Source organism: Apus apus, chromosome 9, assembly GCF_020740795.1.
Source record: "Apus apus isolate bApuApu2 chromosome 9, bApuApu2.pri.cur, whole genome shotgun sequence".
In the NCBI taxonomy this organism is placed as follows: Eukaryota; Metazoa; Chordata; class Aves; order Apodiformes; family Apodidae; genus Apus; species Apus apus.
In genome coordinates, this window is record NC_067290.1 from 2,271,025 (window position 1) to 2,288,887 (window position 17,863).

The following is a 17,863-nucleotide window of genomic DNA, read 5'->3' on the forward strand; positions in this document are numbered from 1 at the left end:
CCACCCAGCACTGCCACAGCCACTATTACATGTAGCCATCAGAAGAGACGCTTGTTACTGCTTGTCTGTAGCTGCAGAAGAGGTTTTCAGGTGCCCCCATGCTCCTCTACCTTGGTCAGTATTTGTTCCCAGCTACCTGCAGATATTTTGCAGGAGAATTTGCTGCAGGGCAGCAGGGAAATTATTCTTAACTCTTCCCAGGCCAGTCTGCAAGCCAGAAGTGAGCCAGAAATCCTGGGTGGATACAAGAGTGTCAGTGTTTTTTTTAGAAGCTCCTGACAACCAAAACCACATTGTTGGCCTTCAGCATCAAACAAGGCTCTTTGCTGTAAGAACACGTGGGAAGATGCCACTTGCTTTGAGGCATGAGTAGAGAGGGCAGGATTTAACCCTTCTGGTCTTCTTGTTGGGCTCAAGTTTGACACTGGAACAAATGTAAGTCCATGCAGAATGCATGTCTGAAGCCACCAATGGATACGATCTCCAAAATGGTCCAGCACGTGCCCAGGACGGCACGTAGTCCCCGTCTGATCCTCAGCCCCTGCTGCACCCCAGGTGTGATGTGCTGGGTCTGGGCTGCTCGGGTGGCTCTGCCAAGGTTGCCTTGAGGGACCAGGGTTGGGCCCAGCTCCTGTCAGCCTGTGTGTGCAGGGCAGCCTTCCCCTTGCCAGCTGGGCCCCCCTGCACCGATATGTTCAAATTGCTGTTGAGGTGAATAAGAAAGGAAATGTGGCAACAGTGAGAATGTGAGGCAAGATCCCAGACTGGCTTGTTCTGTCTTCAGCAGAAATTAAAGCCTGGTTCAGACTTATCAAGGGAGAAAAACTTGTAGGAGTCTGTTCACCAGGGAGATAGAGAAACTTCTATAAAAATAATCGTGGATGAAATTTGAGGGTATTGGGTGGTACCAACATATCAGCACAGCATCTTGTACCTTTTGTTGGACAAGAAAATAGGAGCATTTGTGGTTTAGCTGTAGAGTAGCTTTGCCTTTAGCAGCAAGCAGTCTATTATTAGCTGTACAGCCTCACTGAAGTGATCTGTGCTCAGCAATGACTCTAAAAAGAATCTCAAGTTTATCCACATTGGATCCTTGTGACTGGAAGGTCTTTTTCAGTTACTATTTCTGATTTCTAATCCTTACACTGAGTATGAAAAGCACCCATTCTCTGCTAAGCACTTTACCATACGTAGGCTTCAAACCTTTATTAAACAACCATGAATTACACAAAGCTGTTAGCCCTGGTCCTGTGTCAATACAAGTAGGCCAGTGGCTCCAAAGGCAGAATTTATCTCTTCAGGACATTTGGTTGCTGCATCAAAAGAAGTCTGGCCAGCAGGTCAAGGGTGGTGATTCTGCCCCTCTCCTCTGCTCTTGTAAGATCCTACCTGGAGTATTGTGTCCAGCTCTGGAGCCTTCAACACAAGAGGGACATGGAACTCCTGGAGAGAGTCCAGAGAAGGGCTCCAAAAATTATCAGAGGGCTGGAGCAGCTCTGCTACCTAGACAGGCTGGGAGAGTTGGGGTGTTCAGCCTGGAGAAGAGAAGGCTCCAGGGAGCCCTCAGGGCACCTTCCAGTGCCTGAAGGGGCTCCAGGAAAGCTGGGGAGGGACTTGGGACAAGGGCAGGGAGGGAGAGGACAAGGGGGAAGGATGAAAACTGGAAGAGGGGAGATTGAGGTTGGACATGAGGAGGAAATTCTTCAGTGTGGTGAGAGCCTGGCCCAGGTTGCCCAGGGAAGCTGTGGCTGCCCCATCCCTGGCAGTGTTGAAGGGCAGGTTGGATGGGGCTTGGAGCAGCCTGGAATGGTGGGAGGTGTCCCTGCCCATGCAGGGGGTTGGAACTGGGTGATCTTTAAGGTCCCTTCCAACCCAACCATTCTATGAGTCTATGAACTTCACTGGATGAAACAATGGTTGAGCCACCTTGAATTTGTACATGCACTTCAGAGAATCTTCAGTGGAGTTCAGGAATGTGGGAATGATGATCTGCATATTTGTATCTCAAACTGTTCCCTTGAAGTTTGTCAGCATCTCCCTCTGTAGAGGATTCCCGTTCTTCTGTGGAAGAAAGGAAAGGCAAGTGACCCCAGGCAGGGGCTGGAAGCTCCCCCAGTGGCAGACCCTGGCTGCCTGCCTCCCAGGACACTTCTTAGCCAGCTACTGAACTCCCTCTGGCGTGGGGAGCAAAGGGGCTCAACAGCTGTTAATAGATGAAAACCATTAGAACACCTAACTCTGGTATTTGGAAACGACTGCCCAGAAGAAACAGCTCCAATAAATGCAACATTTTATACTTTGCAAGCTGAAGCTTTATCCACGAGCTCAGCAGACCCAGGCAGCAGCCTTTAAAAGCCCAGTGCTGGTAAGTCAGTTTAACACCCTTGCTTCTGTTGTTTCTGGCTTTAATAAGTACATTCCTCTTGGGTCAAAGCTCTCCCTGCTGAGTTCTAGATCAAAGGCCAGGTTTGAAAGACCAAGTGAACTGGGTTTTCAGCTGTGGATTATTCAAAAGTGGGAGTAGGAAGGGAAGGGACTTTAATGTTGTGATAGAAAAAAATGTTGCCCTCTGGTTACAAAAAATTTCTAATCAACTTCAGCCATCTTTTCAAAAGTCTGATTGGGTGGAGGAGAATCAGCTCTCAGTGACTCTTGATTGGCCCTGACTGGTTAAGGTTCCTCTGGGAGACATTCTCTTCAGCCTGTGGTAGCTTTTCTGGTGCAGATGTGCCTCAAAGAACGGGAGCTCAGGTTTCACACAGTCAGCACTCCTGCTCTCAGCTTATCTGCAGGAAAGAATCTGGATATAGAAACCAAAGAGCTCCTTCCTCAAGGTGCAAAAGCACTCCCCTGTGAGTATCCCTACCCTGGGTGAAGGAGGAGCTGGGGAAGGGATATGAGTGCCCTCTAAACCAAACAGACTGAGCATGCAGAAACTGATGAATTGCTAAAGGTCACATTACTCTCCTGCTCACTTGGCTCTGGCTGGGCATTTTCCTTTGCAGGGTAAACCTCAACTGTTAGTGTTCTTTGCTCTTTGCATGTACCATGAAGTCCACAGGATATGGAACCTGGCAGATTCAGAGATGCAGGAACACCTCTAACTGACAGAGTTTTTTCCCATTTCACGCTGAACTGAAGTTAGAACTCCACTTCTGGTTTGCTAGGTGCCCTTAATGCTTCCCAGTGCCTCTTTCACCAATGGTTTGCCCTGTGTCTCTTCTGGAGACTTGGCTGCAGACACAGAACTCCTACAAGCTGTGAGAGATGCTGGGCCTGAGTCAGCAGGCTGCCTGTGGCCTTGTGAGACAGGCTGGCTGGAGAACAGCAGAGCATGCAAAGCAGCTGAGTGTGTTTTTACCATATATGCAAGAGCCCAGTTACCTTTATATAAAAAGCCTTAGGGGTAGGTGTCATTTGGAATTTAGACCCAGTCTGAAATAGCCCAAACCGTTTAGGCAATATAATGAGTCATGGATAATGACTTGGAAAAAGACTTTGTGTAACCACAGATGAAGGGCAGACCCAGTCTCCAGTGCTCCAGGTACCTGTGCCTTTCAAGGCACTGACATTCACTTCACCTCCCTGGTATGCAGTGTCAGATACCCAGTGCTCTGCTGAACAATAGCTAGAAAGCTGAGGGACTTCCAGAGGAGCAAGCCAGGTTTACATTAAGCATTTTCCATCAAGTCTTTTGAAAAGGTGCACCCAGAGCTGAGAGAGAGAACTGCACTTAGTAATGTGGACAGTAAACAGACCTGAGAGCAGGTGACAGGCTCAGCTGAGGGGCACTTCCAGGCTCAAAAGTGACTCTAAAAGTGACACTGAGGAGAACTGCTTCAATCTGTCTTGTGTTCATTTTATAAACAAGTTTTTCCTTGAACTGCCAAGTCTGCCTGCTCCCTGGAGAGGCAAAAGTGAAGCAGGGTTCCTCCTGACTCATGCTTCGTGGGCAGCAATGAAGATGTGCAAGTGAAACTCACTTAACCCTACCTGTGACATGGAAACTGTTTGCTCAGTGCTGCTCTTCTTGCTAGGAAGTCACTACCCTGGCTCAGCAGACGTGCAAATGTGTCCTAGGTGCTCTTCATCTACCTGAAGAACCTCAGGAATGGCTTATGGTGACTTCACTGAAATCCTGCAGGGAGAGTCAAAGCAGCACAATTAAAGCAGAAAACATCTTCTGCAGTTACAGTCACTGTGAGAAATATCAAGCTGTCACTAGCATGAAATAAGTAAACATCACAAATCATCAGAGGCTTTTCATGTCACAAGTTGTTTTTGTGCTCTGCTCCTCAAGCTTTGAGAATCCTCATTCTAATTAGCATTTCTTCCATTGTTTTCCAGGATCTTCTACTTTTTTTTGTATGGCAAAGAGCAAGGAATAACCCAAGAAAGTTCAGGCTGTTGCTCGTCTGAACTTGAAAGCTGCAAAAGGTTCCTGTTCTCACCTGCAGACTGCTCTTGCAGGGGCTGTCCCTACAATTTTTCACTGCTGAAGGGCTTCACTTCCCACCTCTGGGTGTCTCTAAGGAAGGTACTGGGCAGGACACAGAACCTTGTTAAAGTAAGGCTGAAAAATGAAGGCTCTGTGGCTCTGTACTGGATTCTCTGGCTACAAACCTGTGCAAGGAGCACGTGCTGAGGTGCCAGTGGTGGCCCTGATTGTCTCCTGATGCAGAGCAGGGTCTGTCTGTGGTTGTAAAGTTAGAATATAGATCCTCCAAAATGAAGCTCTTATTGTTACTAAGTAGTTAAATGATTAGATCTGAAAGTGAGCTGCTATTTTACTTTGGACTGGAGTTTCCATAATCTCCCTCTCTTTCTAGAGAGGGAAACTAGATGGCTTAACAGAACTCCTGCCTGCTGAGCTTCACTTGCTAACACCTCTGCACAGCTCTGTTGGGTTTGCAGATAATGTAGGACACACAGATATATGTTTGGTTAGAGGTATTTTTATATGTATATCTCTGAGGAGTAAAAAAGCTGTTTTCATTGACTCGATTTTTATTGTTTTTCCTTCTTCTTAAGATCAGGGCACTGGATGCAAACTCCTTCACAAAGCAAATGTACTCCAGAAGCTGTTTTAGCTCCCTGCACAAACTGGAGAGAGCCCCATCAGGAATCAGTCTCCACTAGGAGAGAAACTCAAGCACTTGCTCCCAGCTGATAACAGGAGACCATGGAGCCCAGGGCCTCCTCCCACCCTACCACATAAAACAAGGCACTGAACATCAAGGGCCCAGTTTCAACCACAAAGCAGCTGTTATCAGCACCCAGGAGTGTCTTTGTTCTCATCCTGGCTCTTGACCTGTATCATGAAGGTAAATATGCTTTATGTTGGCTTTTCCTGTGCGTCTGTAGCACAGGATAAGCAAGAATGAAGAGCCACGAAGGTCTGCAGACCTTGTTCCAACAACTTCAGCTGAAATCCTGGCCTTATCTCAGTGTGTATGCCACTCTTCATGCAACATTGGCTTCAGTGACACTTCTGCTTACTTAAAAGGACCTATAATGGTTATGTTTTCCAGCTTCCAAACGTGCACAGCAGGTACACATTCTTCAAAATCCTAATTACCTCTCAGTGTGTCTTTCCTGCTGCTCCATGCAGGTTGGGTGGCATGTTGACCCTGTTCAATAGTCCCACATTATGTCTGCCAGTAGTGGCATCATGGAGAATTCATCCCTGGTTACATGATGGTGGAGAGCTGAGACTGAACCCCAGAACTGCCTCCCACAAGTAACTCAGTGGTACTTCTTGGCTTGGAGGACTCTGGCATCTCCTCCCTGGCTTGGCCCCTGCTGAGATGCTGGGTTGCTGCTAGGGCAGCTGATGAAGCCCAACAATTTAGTGCTTCCTGCTGCACTCCTGCATGTGCTCAAGCCACCTTACAGTGGCACCCAGAATTATCAGAGCTATTCTGGTCATCAGTTTCACGAGGTAAACAAAGTGCAAGAGGTCTTTTTTTCTCCAAAGTGGTGTTACTTCTGCCTTGTCTTAGGCTGTCATTTTTAGGCTCAGCCCTGTCCCAGATGTACAAAAAAATCTAGTTTGTTATTTACTAACGTGGTGTGACTGTTCCCTTTGAAGCAAAAGTGAGGCTGGTGATGCTTCCAAGTGTTTTAACAGTCATGGGGGAGTTCACTCCCCTGCTCAGATTTGGTTCCTGGTTTTCAGTGTCTCCATCTATAAAGCAATATAGATTTCAAGGGCGTTGAGAGCTTGTGTAGGAAAGACAAACAAAATGCTAACTATTACATCATGGCAGAATATCAAAGTGGCCAGGTACAGTCATTCCTCTAAGAAATCCAGGATTTTTTCAATGTTATTTTGGGTTTTATTTTTGTGAGTATTAACCCACCAGAATGAGGCCATAAAGCATATTTTTGTAATCAACAGGGAGAATTCAGTTAAGTCTGGCAGAGTCTTGTCAAAGGGATCAGACAGGGTAGTGCACTTTGATTCTGGAAAGGATCTATAAGGACTGTGATAAATGGTGTCACCTACAGATCAATTGATTTGGAATAACATATTTGCTCATTTCAGTAGGGATGTGTTTCACTGGAGCCAGGATTCTTATTTGCTACAGACATCCAGGCATCTCTGCCTGCCCTGCCCCAGTCTGTGCATGTGATTTTGAAAGCACTTGCCTCCTCTGGGCTTGGGTTTCTGATCTGGATAAGCACCCATAAATCAGACCCCAGAACAGTGAGAAAGAAACCGAGTACAAATTCTGCAACAACACTCCAGGAGCAAGTCCAAGTCACGAACAGAACGCCAGGAAACTGAGCTCCTTGGAAATAGTCTTTGCATGTATAATGTTTTTTCCTCACCAAACCTGTTCCAGCTGATACAGGAAGTACAAAGTGTAAGTTAGAAACGAGTGCTCAGTCTGCTGATAAGTTCAGATCCTGATACATAAGAAATGAGGAGCTACTTATTTCCCTGTATGAAGGAAATGCTCATGAAAGCAGATATTTCAGCTTTTTTGACTGATGGCACAAGCAGCAGGCACAGTGTCAGCTGGGACTTGGAGCTGCATCTGAAAGAAATGTGCCCTTGAAGGCCAAGCACTGAGCACAGCAGCTCAGAGAGCTGAACCTGGTTCACATTTGACAGACGTGTCGTTTTCCACGCCCAGTGAAACGAGAGAAAGGGGAGATCACATCCCCCCCTCAGCCTAAAAGCCAAAGCCTCACACTGAAGGAATTACTGCAAAAAGGCTTTGGCTCTGCTAATCCTGGCACGTGATGTGCTCACAGTGAGAGAGGCAAGATCTTCCAGCCAGTAACTCCAACAAAGAAATGAGAGTTCACTTCTTTCCGTGGAGACCCCAAATTTAGATACAGCAAGTTGGGCTGTGTGGACACTCCCATCCCCTCTCAGAAACATTAGCAAGGTTGCTCTCCTTGAAGTTACAGGACTGAATAAAAAACCTCTGGACTTGAGCTCAAATTGTCTGTGCCTTCCATAATTATCTCCGTATCACTGGTTTTAAAATCTGACTTCTCCACAAGAGGAATTCCTGGAATAACAGTTTTTGCCATGTCCAAAAGAAGGAATAAGTCAATGAAGTAAAGAGCAACGTGCCTACAAGAAACATCTCAGGGCATGCAGAAAACAATCTTTCTTTAGAGATTAATTGTTTCTTGGTGGCAGCTACACAGCCACGTAGATTAAGGTTTGAATAAAATACACTTGCATTTGAGAATAAAAGAGGAGAATTGATGCCTGCTTTACAAATATTTACATGCTAAGAGCTTAAGGCTTCTTGTGTGTCCTGCTCTCATGGACTTGCTCATCCATAGTTCTTGGTGACAGAAACACAAAAAGGTGATGGATCATGAGCAGTAGTGGGAACTCAGTCCCTACTGTTAAGTCATCTCAGCAGCACCCCATTTTTTAATAACTGCCTTAGGCTAACAGGGAGGCTTCCTGGGATATCTGGATGCATTTCCTGCCCAGCACAAACATTTCTGCACCATCCATCCTGGAAAAAACACTGCCATGCACAGTCAAAACTGTATATAAACACATACCCCACCTCAAGTCACTTTTGGCAAGGAAACTCATGAAATAGGATGTCATGTATATCCCAAAGTTATACTTTGGGTCTCAGCATTTGAAGGGCTTGTCTTGCAGCCATCCATGATTTCTCATGGAGGATTCTTCTCCAGCAAGGAGAAGCTCCACTGACAGAGCCCAGTGTGGTGGTCACACCAGCTTTTTAATGCTAATTACATCTTGGGTTGTGCTGACCTCGAAGGGCTCCTCGGTGGGAGACAGTCCACAGCTGCTTCCAGTTCCCCAGAGAGCAGCCCACTCTCAGCATTCACTGAACTTCTGCCTTGAGAGCCTTCTCCAAGCCCTGTGGACCAAGCAGAGGGCTCTATGAAACAGGCTTCATCCTTCTGAGCTCTCTGTCAACTGCTGTGCCAGCTCACACTGCCTGGCATCGTCTGTGTCCATCCTGCATGTCAGAAAACAGAACAAAATAAGCAGCAGGTCAGAAACTCCCTTAACAAATCAACATTATTGTTTTACCAATTGAGGAAAAAAAAAAGGGGGGGGGAAAGAAAAGAAAAGGCAGTGGGCAAATTGCCAGTGGGCAAATTGCAAGAATCTTTGATTCCTCATTAAGCCAGGATCTGAAGCACTTCCAAGTAGGTGTGTCAGGCTGCTGGCCAGCAGCAGGGAGGGAGAGCTAAAGCTTTGGGTCATTCAAGGGAAAGTCTCGAGGAGGAGAACAAACCTATGGAAAAGTTGCATCAGTGTGGGAGACCAGAAAGTTTTCCACTAGAGCTGTGCTCGACCTGCTGAAGAATCACAGGAGCAACAGCAATTCCCAAGCTGTGACAGTCAGTGGCAGGAGGAAATACCATCAATTTTCTTGTGTTTCCTTGTAAGAGTTTGCTGACTGGGACACTGAGAATGAAGGGTTAACCATGAACTGGGAGGATCGAGGAGAAGTAAGGGCAACCAAGGAGTAGCTGCAGAACTGGAGGGCAAGAACACAGCAGGAGGTGACCCAGGGCAGGTTTTGCAGCCTCCTCCCAGCTGATGCCCCAGCAGAGAAGGCAGAACACTGCCTGCCTGCAGGGGAGGTGGCATCACTTACAGGTGGCTGAACCACCTCAGACTGGCTGCCCAAGGAGAGCAGATATGCCTGCTAAATACCATCTATGCCAAGGAAAGATGCTCATGTCACAGAATTTATCCAAACCAGTTTTAAAATCTGGCAGGAATGAAGAAAACAAAGACAAGCAAAGCCTTTGTGCAAGGAGAGCACTGACAGATGACGTTAGCTGCTCTGCTCAAGGTCTCTGCTTTACACTCTGCTGCTCTGCATTTGTTATTTACGAAGAGGCAGAGGAGCTGCCTTGCAAAATAATTATTTTCAAGCAATGTCAGTGTCCCATCCTATCCAGACACTCAGTGAGCTGGCAGAGCAGTGTTCCTGTTCTCTCCAAGAGGAGTTTTGCTGTTGCAGTGTCCTTTGTTCCAGGGTGAAACCAATGCTTTTTCTGTTTCTCTTGCTTTGCACTCTCCCCTGGCAACAAACACTGAAGCCTGCCAAAACTGAGATAAATAACAAGGTGAAGTGCAAGGGCAGGAGTTGAGCATTTACCACCTAGCTAAATGAACTTCAGTCCCTGGAGGCTGCAGGAGGAGCAGTGGTTCAGTGAGCTGTGGATGGGATGGGCAGTCTGAACACTGTTTTCTAATCTGGGCTCTGCTGCTGACTCATCAGGTCACCTTTGGGAAATAACTGACTGGATACACTTGTGGTTTTTTTGTCCACAAAGTGGTCACACTCCATTGTAGACTCTATTTACCATAGTTACAGATCCTAGAACAGTCAGGATGAACCATTTCTCAATCAGATAAACTGGCAATCCTTCGTTTTGTTCTCTGCTACGGGAAGAAAGGGATAGAAAATTAAAGAGTTAGTTCAAGCAAGGTTAATTCAGCTCCTTAGTGCCACAGACCAGCTTTATTCCAGTTGCATACGGTGAAAGATTAAGGGAAAAACCTGACACCTGCTCACCAGAGGCTGGGTGGAAAAGGTGGCCCATCCCAGCCCCAAACAGGAGTGGCTGCAGTTGTGTGTGGATCAAACGAGCCCTGGTAGCTTGGAAGATCTGACCTGGGAGATTATTGCCAGCAGTGCCCTGCTGCCAGGCAGCCTATTCTTATTTATCCCCCTCCAGTCAACCTTGCTGACACAAGGCTTTTGGACAGGCAATCTGCTTTGTGCCTGCCTCTCCTGTTACCAGGCTACTAGAGAATGAAACATCTCTGGTTTCTTTTTTGCAAACCCCTGTTCCTGCTTTTGGAAGTCTGGCCACACGGACCGGTGGCAGAACAGACCTCTCTGCATCCTTCAGTTCTGTTTGCTTGCCCCCAGCCTCTCCCAGCTAGTCTTTACATTTCGATGAGCTCCACTTGCCTCCTCTCCCAAGCCCTGCTGCAAGACAAACAGAGGGTTCAGGCTGTTTGGTGTTGAGCAGAGCCAAGGTTTGTGCTCCGGGCAGCGCGCTGATCGTGGCTGCGATTCCTGGCTCGCGGGGACCCGGGATCCAGTTACATTTGCTGGCGTCAAGCAGGCTCCACAGGCCACTGAGAAATCCTGCATCTAAAAATAAAGGGCTGAAAAAGCAGGGAAGCGAAGAGAGCGGGACGTCAAAAATCCCAGGCAAGGCGCAGCAAAGCTTGGAAGAGGCACACGGGCCGTCTCGGGAGGAAGCACCGGGAATTGGGGGGGGTTCAGTTCAGCTGGTGGGTTGGCCTGTTTTTTTAGCTCTGTCCCCCATGTGGCTGCTCCAGAGCTCAGGCTGCGGGTCCAGGTCGTCCTGCTAAGACCAAGAATGCCTTAGAGCCTTTGGGAAAGGCAAATCCTTGGGGACTGTCCCAGCTCCCTGCCTGGGCTCTCCCTGGGCCGTGTCAGCCCGGGCTGCTGGCACAGAACCCCCCCGGCCTCGGGGCTTCTCCTCCGGATTGAAAACCCTCCTGATGCTGCCACCGGGTTCGCTGGGCGAGGGGAGAAGGTCCAGGCTCTGGTGAGTGCCAGGGGGGGATGGCTGGGGGTGGGGAGCAGGGTTTTCACAGCTCTTGCAGGGCTCTGAGGGGGACACGCCGGCGCCGCGCCTTGTGCCCGCTGTGAACCCAGGCTGAAGGGTCAGGATGAAACTCTTGCTGGAACCTGCTTCACAAAGTCAAGTTAATTAGGCTGGGATCAGATAGAAAAGCCCGAGTGCTGTTTCTCAGGGGCGTTTTATGAACCTCTTGAGGAGAATTTGGCGGGAATTTCCTCATTTTCTGAGGAAAACATCCGCTTGCCTTTGAAATTGTCTCTTCCCATTTAAATATTAAACCAGCACAGCCATTACATTTTACCAGGTACAAAGTTGCATTTTTAAGAGCAGCATTGGTTGTGACTGTCCCTTCCTGACCAGCACGGGGCCATTCTAGGGTTTCAGCCTGGCTGTGTTTAAATTGCTTGTAAAAACTCTTTCTAGATCTAATTGAGCTCTACTTGCAGGAGGCTTTATTTCTGCCTCCTTTTGGATGCTTTGAAATGAAAACCATGATGACTGTGAAACTGAGGTTTAAAAGGAGATGTGTGTTTGCATAACAATGTATTATATATACACAATACTAGAGCTCCATGGCTACCTGTAATTGCAGTGATAGTGTATCTGCTGTGGTAGTTTGCTTGTAGGTCAGGAGTTTCCAAATGATGATTGAGATTATGTGTATTAAGGCATTTTCCAAGTATGCCACAGTCTGGCCATGGCTCTCATCAGCTTTTGTGAGAGCTGTGAAGTTCTGCTCCTCCACAAGTAAACTGGAAACTCAGCTCTGGGTACCTGAGCCAGCCCTGTCTCGTGTTGCTGAGATATTGCAATGTCTCCTCTTACCTCTGACTGCAGTTTCTTCATGCATTGCTGCAACAGGCTCTGCTGCAGTGGGTGAAGCAATAGGACTCATACCTTCCTGCCTTGGCCTTGTGTGCTCACAGCTTCTAGATCTGCCTTGGTTCTTGATCTTCAGTAGCTCCCACTCTGATTTCTAAATAAGCTTAGGAGTGATCTCCTGCCACTGTTAAATGGACACTTAAAACTGCCTGGGTCATTTTGTTGAGGTTCCTTCTGATGTTCTAAGATGAAAACTCCCTTATCCCAACTCTGTGACCTTGAAAGTACTTCACATGCAGCATTTTATGCACCTTAATTGTTTTTTAACAGTACAGCTGCAATGAAATGTTATAACATATAACAAAAGACACCATCCAGATATTTTAAAAAAACAACACTGCTAATTTACATGTCTTCATTTCCCTCATTAACTTTGTAGAACAAATTTGGACCTGTGTATTTTAATTTACAGCAGAGGAAAGGCTAATGGAACCACCAGGCAGGCACTTGAAGCTGTTGCACCATGGCTCAGGCTGCGTGTGTTCCAAACAAAAGCCACCTAAAAATAAATATGCTAAATACCTGTTACTTATGTATATGAACCTGGCAGGTTCCTTTATGGTTTTGCAGCACATCAAGTTTGCAGCTTAAGAGCTGGTTAAATGCACCTTAGAGTGAGAGAGTCTTAAGAGCAGAAGGGAACTGGAGTCCTGGCTCTAGCAACCTGCACAACTCAGCACAGCAGTGAGTCTGATTTCATGTAACTCAAGGCAGAGTTTAATAAAGATGAGTGAACAGGCTGAGCTTCTCATTAGAACAGAAAACTGTCAAGCTCATGTCCTGAAGATTTAGGGTTGACATATTTATTTATTTTTTCCCTAGATAGTCGGAGGTTTCATACATTTCAGCTATTTATTTGGAATTTACTTTAAGGAAATTACAGACATTCTTATCCTCTGGTAGAAAAAAAATAATCCCAGGCTTTTGGGTGACTGTCCACAGTTGGACAATCTCTGGCAGCAGGTCAGAAGTTGGAAGAAAAGCAATAATATCCTCCTTTATCAAAGTCTGTGTCAGCCAGGACCTTCAGCACACAGGAAGCTCTGGAGTTTCTGCCTGGCTCTTAAATTCTTCAGCTGCTTCAGCATCAGAGCTTCCCTTAACTCCCTCAGTCTTGTGTGTCTCCAGGTTCTCTCCCTGTGTGTGTCCCTGTTCTTGTGGAACCCTCCCTCTCACCTCCCAGCAAAAATGAGTTATTCCATGTGCTGCATGAAGTCCTGCCCTGGCTTTTCTTACAACTGAAGCAGACATCAAGGCAAAAGGTAGGGGACATGAAATACCAGCTCCTCTTTTCCAAAAGGGCAATGGAGGCTGAGAAAGTTGCTCAGGGACACACGTTTCCTCTAGTGGCAAAGGGACAGAAAGAGACTCCCTGGAGCTCACAGGGAGCAGGAGCAGCACAGAGGCAGAGACAAGCAGGCTTTTGCACCTGAGAGATCCAGAATGATGTCAAAACAAACTGACATTCAGGAGCAGCAAGAGCATAAAGTTCTGAAGGAAGGCCAAGATGACCAAAAAAAGGATTCTAGAAACCTGAAAGACACTTAGCACAGTCCCAGATCTGCTTCAATGTAGTGGGGAGAGCAAGTGATAGGAACGTAATTTCTCTTCTTCCTTAATCTCATCTTCTTTCTGCTGTACCTTCTCAGCACAGAGTGCAGAGATGACAAGTCCTGTGCAAAGCCTGGGTGTTGTGTTCTGCCTTTATCACAGCTCTGGAAGCACAGACAGTGGGCTGTGCTCTGGGGAACACGCAAAAGCTTCTTGAGAGGTCAAGTTTCAGGGCTTCAACACTCAACCTCTCTCTCCACCATGAGGAAGGGCAGCAGGCAGGCTCTGTGTCCCTTGCAGCCCATGCAGAAGCTCATGCTGTTAATTATTTCAGTTTGCAAGGGCCTGTAAACGAACAAGCAATTCAGGCTGTAAATCAACCCCTGGATGTCCAGCAAGGGAAACTTAATCATTTTACAAGATGTCAACAGACACATCCTTAACCAAAGCAACCAAATCACCCAACCTGAAGCACTTGCTTGAAGGGCTGGGCACACCACAGCTGCAAAGAAATAACTGGAAAATGCTTAACAGAGTAAAGTTTACTATTTTTTTCCTTCTGGAGCGATTGGTTGTTGCTATTTAATCCATATGGACACACACACACACAGTGTCACCTTAGGGCAGAAACACAGCATGAAAACTTACAGTCCAAAAAAAAATTAATCTGTTGGCAAATCAACAAGCAAGAGAAATCAGCACTTTGTGTTTGGAGCTGTCAAGTGGGCCTGGGTATCTGTACCACCTGGACAGATAGTGTGTATTATGTGCCATGTTCTCAGGCAGCTTTAAAATCTAGCTTGCTGTCTTTCTGTGCTTCATGCAACTCCATCTATCACTCTGTACTTCTCCTTTTGGTTGGTTGTAGCTGCAGGGTCATTTTGTTTCATTTTTGTCCTGTGTTTTTTTCCTTATTTTAAAGAATGATGGCTGGAGCAAGCTGCATGTGTTGCATCTTGAGTATTATTATGATTATTGAGGCTGGAAAGCAGCCAGAGCAACCCAGGAGCAAAACTTCTAGGCAGTTTTCCATATCTACAACAAAACTCGAGTCTCTAGCAAAGTTATCTAAGGAATCCAGGCTGAGAACAAATGAAAAAAAGGAATGACACAGATAGGGCTGTGCTATAAGGGAAAAAAAAAACCAATAAGGTAAGCATTTTATGATTTTGGACCAAGTCTCCTGCAGGGTTATATGACAACATTGCTTTTATTCCTCAGGATCAACCTGCTGCCACTTCAGCAGCTACATGAAGATTCCAACTCTGGCAACATGGGTAAATCAAAATGGTCTTAGAGAGACAGATCAAAAGTTATCACCCACCCTTGCCCAGTCAGGTGTGAAATAAACTGTGGTCCTCTTGCCAAGGACCAAGATGTTGTGGGTACTTCTACCCATATCTGCATTATTTCGTGCCTCAGCTGTGGTACAATTTGTCAAGTGTTGTTTCATGCTTCTTTAAGAACAAGCAGTCTGTGCTTATGGTGTTTTGGATCAGGGAATCCTGGAATTGTCAGGGTTGGAAGGGGCCTCTAGAGACCATCCAGCCCAACCCCCCTGCTAAAGCAGGATCCCCTGGAGCACATTACTCAGGGCTGCATCCAGCTGGATTTGGGATGTCTCCAGAGAAAGAGACTCCACAGCCTCCCTGGGCAGCCTGTCCCAGGGCTCTGTCACCCTCACTGTAATGAAGGTTTTCCTCATATTTCAATGGCACTTCCCATGTTCCAGCTGGTGCCCATTGCCCCTCGTCCTGTCCCTGGGCACTACTGAGCAGAGTCTGGCTCCATCCTCCTGCACCCACCCTGAGATACCTACAGGCAGTGACAAGGTCTCCCCTCAGCCTTCTCTTCTGCAGGCTGAACAGCCCCAGCTCTGCCAGCCTTTCCTCATCAGGGAATATGAAACAATTCCAGAAAAAAACACAGCATTGCTCTGTGAGCAGCACAACTACAGATCTTTATGGCCTCATCCACGAAGCACCTTGGCTCCCCACTGTAATTAATAAAGAAATCTTAAATGTGTTCCTCATTTCAGCATCACCCCTGCAGGGCAAAACCCTCCCATGCTGTGGCTAATTCAGCTTTAGGTAAATGGTGACTGGCCAGCCTGCCAGTCCAACATACAACTGATGGTTTCTGAGTTCTTCCTTTCCCCCACGTGGTTCCCCTTTCTGTCTTTAATTGCTGACTTCCAAGAAACTTGTAGAAACTTCATTATTTTTGAGACTGTGGCTCATCTGTCAAATATGTTTGAAATTTGGAGCAAGAGAGAGACTGAACCATTACATAAGCTTCCTCTCCTTAGGAAAGCAAGCTAATCAGGATTGTTCCATTAAAAACCCCACACCCAAATGACTGGAAGTGCTTTTTTTTTCTTTTTTTCTTTTCTCACAAACACAGACCTGTGCCAAAAATTAGCCCTCAGAACCCCACTGCCCAGTGTCCTTTTCCTTGGCAGTGACACTTGTGTTTGACAAAGAAGCACATATTGTTTGTCATCTGCCTCGAAGAAGGAGTTTACAATAGGAATGTCTAATTATATTCCCAACTTCAGCTCAGTTGAATCCAAATCATGAGTAGATTATCATTCATTAGGCTGTAGGAGAAAGAATAACAAAATGAATATGGGGTAAGATTGTTTTCCAGAACGTTAGGTTACCATATTTTTCCCCTCTAAGCTTCAAAGCTGAACTGCAGTTCATTTCATTGGCAGATATCCCAGACTTCTTCAAAATCTGAAGCAAAAAGATTGGGATGAGCGTTCTGGGCATCCACAGTGTGTTAGATGAATATTGCTGCATACCAAAATGAAGTCAGCACCCCCCCCCCAGCTGCTGGCCACTCGGGATTCTCTGGTTGTAGCTGATGTGGTTGCTACCTGCTGCATTTTGGAAGCCTGAGTGCTGTCTTCTCTCTGGGTTTGGCATGTTCCTGTAGCACGGATTGTGCCACGCGCTGGGGTGCTCTGTGCTCCTTCCACTTCCTCAGTCTAGGTGGGAGAACATGAGAATATTGACTGCACCTTCCCTCCTCAGCACAAATACATCCTATCACCCCTACTGGGAAAGCCACGTGAAGGTGCCACAGGGGTGAGGAGGAGCAGTAGCTGCATGTGCAGCCAGAGGATGGACCAGCCTTTGCCAGCAGTGACCTGCTCCTTGCACAAAACCCTGTTCTGTTCATGCAGTTCTCTCACACAAGATGTGTTGGGGTTTGTTTCATTTTTAATCCCACCACACTGGAAGTGTAATCAAATACCTCTTCATTTTGATACTCAGAATTGTATGAACTTCCACAAGTGAGTACAAGTGGATTTGGTTTGCTATGAGTATTGACACCTCCTCATTTTGATTCCAGGAGGTGCAGAGAAGTCCCTGCTTCGAGAACCTCATGTCTGAGGATCCTTAGTTTGTTCCCTCCTTTGAATACTTCCCATCAGGAATCACTCTTTTCCTCTGCCTCAAATTTGGTGAGAATCAGCTTTTGTTACCCTGGAATGGATCAGGTGGCAGCAAATGTCAGGGGGTCAAGACAGAAACCTTCTTACTTTGGAGGCAGCAGAGGAAGATTCCAGACTTCTGGCGCAAGGTTTTGTTCTACTCTGTCTTGTGCCCTTATTCATTTGCAGCACAGGAGGAAAAAGCCTCAGTAGTACCATGAGGAACAGGGACTGGTACTGAAATGGTGCCCAGACACTCTGGTGTGTGAAATGGTGGTTTGGTCAGGGGGAAGAAATCCAAGTTTTAGCAAGCCCTGGGTTTCCATGCCCCCAGCAGCAGCCACCTGTACCAGTGCTGTTTGCCTACAAATAAACCTGTGTACACACAAATCTGGGGAAAAAAATGTAAAAGCTGAACCACACTATAGGAGCCAAGCCCCAAACCTCCATCTTTTATAGTATCTCATGACTGCAATAGTGATTAGTTTAAAGGAGTTGGATTAAAGCAAAAAATAGAGAAAATGTGTTTGCTCTCTGGTGGCAGATTCACACCCTCTGACACTGGGACTTTACAAGCATTTTGAGCTAGTTGGCTGAATTTTATGCAGAGGTATTTTTAGCTGCACCTATAGGTTGGTTTTGCTTTTGTAAAACATCTGCACAAGTACCTACAATCTTTTAAACTCCCCCACTGTATCCATGTGCCCACCACAGCAGCACCAGATACAGAAAGAGTCATCTCATAGAGCTCCTCACCAACCCGCTCTCTGAAACAGCTGATTCTGCTTTATAATATCCACAGGGTTCACAATGTCCTTTTCTCTTTCTAAAACCAGGGAATGTGCAGGTGGACAAGGCAGGACTCGAGCTGTTCCTGAGCAGAAGTCCCAG

At 46.6% G+C, this 17,863-nt stretch overlaps 1 protein-coding gene across 7 annotated transcripts in view; it reads left to right on the forward strand.

Moving 5' to 3' along the window:
* The first annotated feature begins 10,651 nt into the window (after positions 1-10,651).
* Positions 10,652-17,863, forward strand: part of RAF1 (Raf-1 proto-oncogene, serine/threonine kinase) — an 80,275-nt gene continuing 73,063 nt past the window's right edge. For 4 of the 7 annotated variants that reach the window (XM_051627094.1, XM_051627092.1, XM_051627097.1 and 1 more), the window contains exon 1: positions 10,655-11,061. The gene's annotated coding sequence lies outside the window, so the exon portion shown is untranslated. Of the gene's footprint in view, positions 11,062-17,863 lie in introns of all 7 variants that reach the window. The other 3 variants (XM_051627096.1, XM_051627099.1, XM_051627098.1) reach the window with 2 other exon arrangements.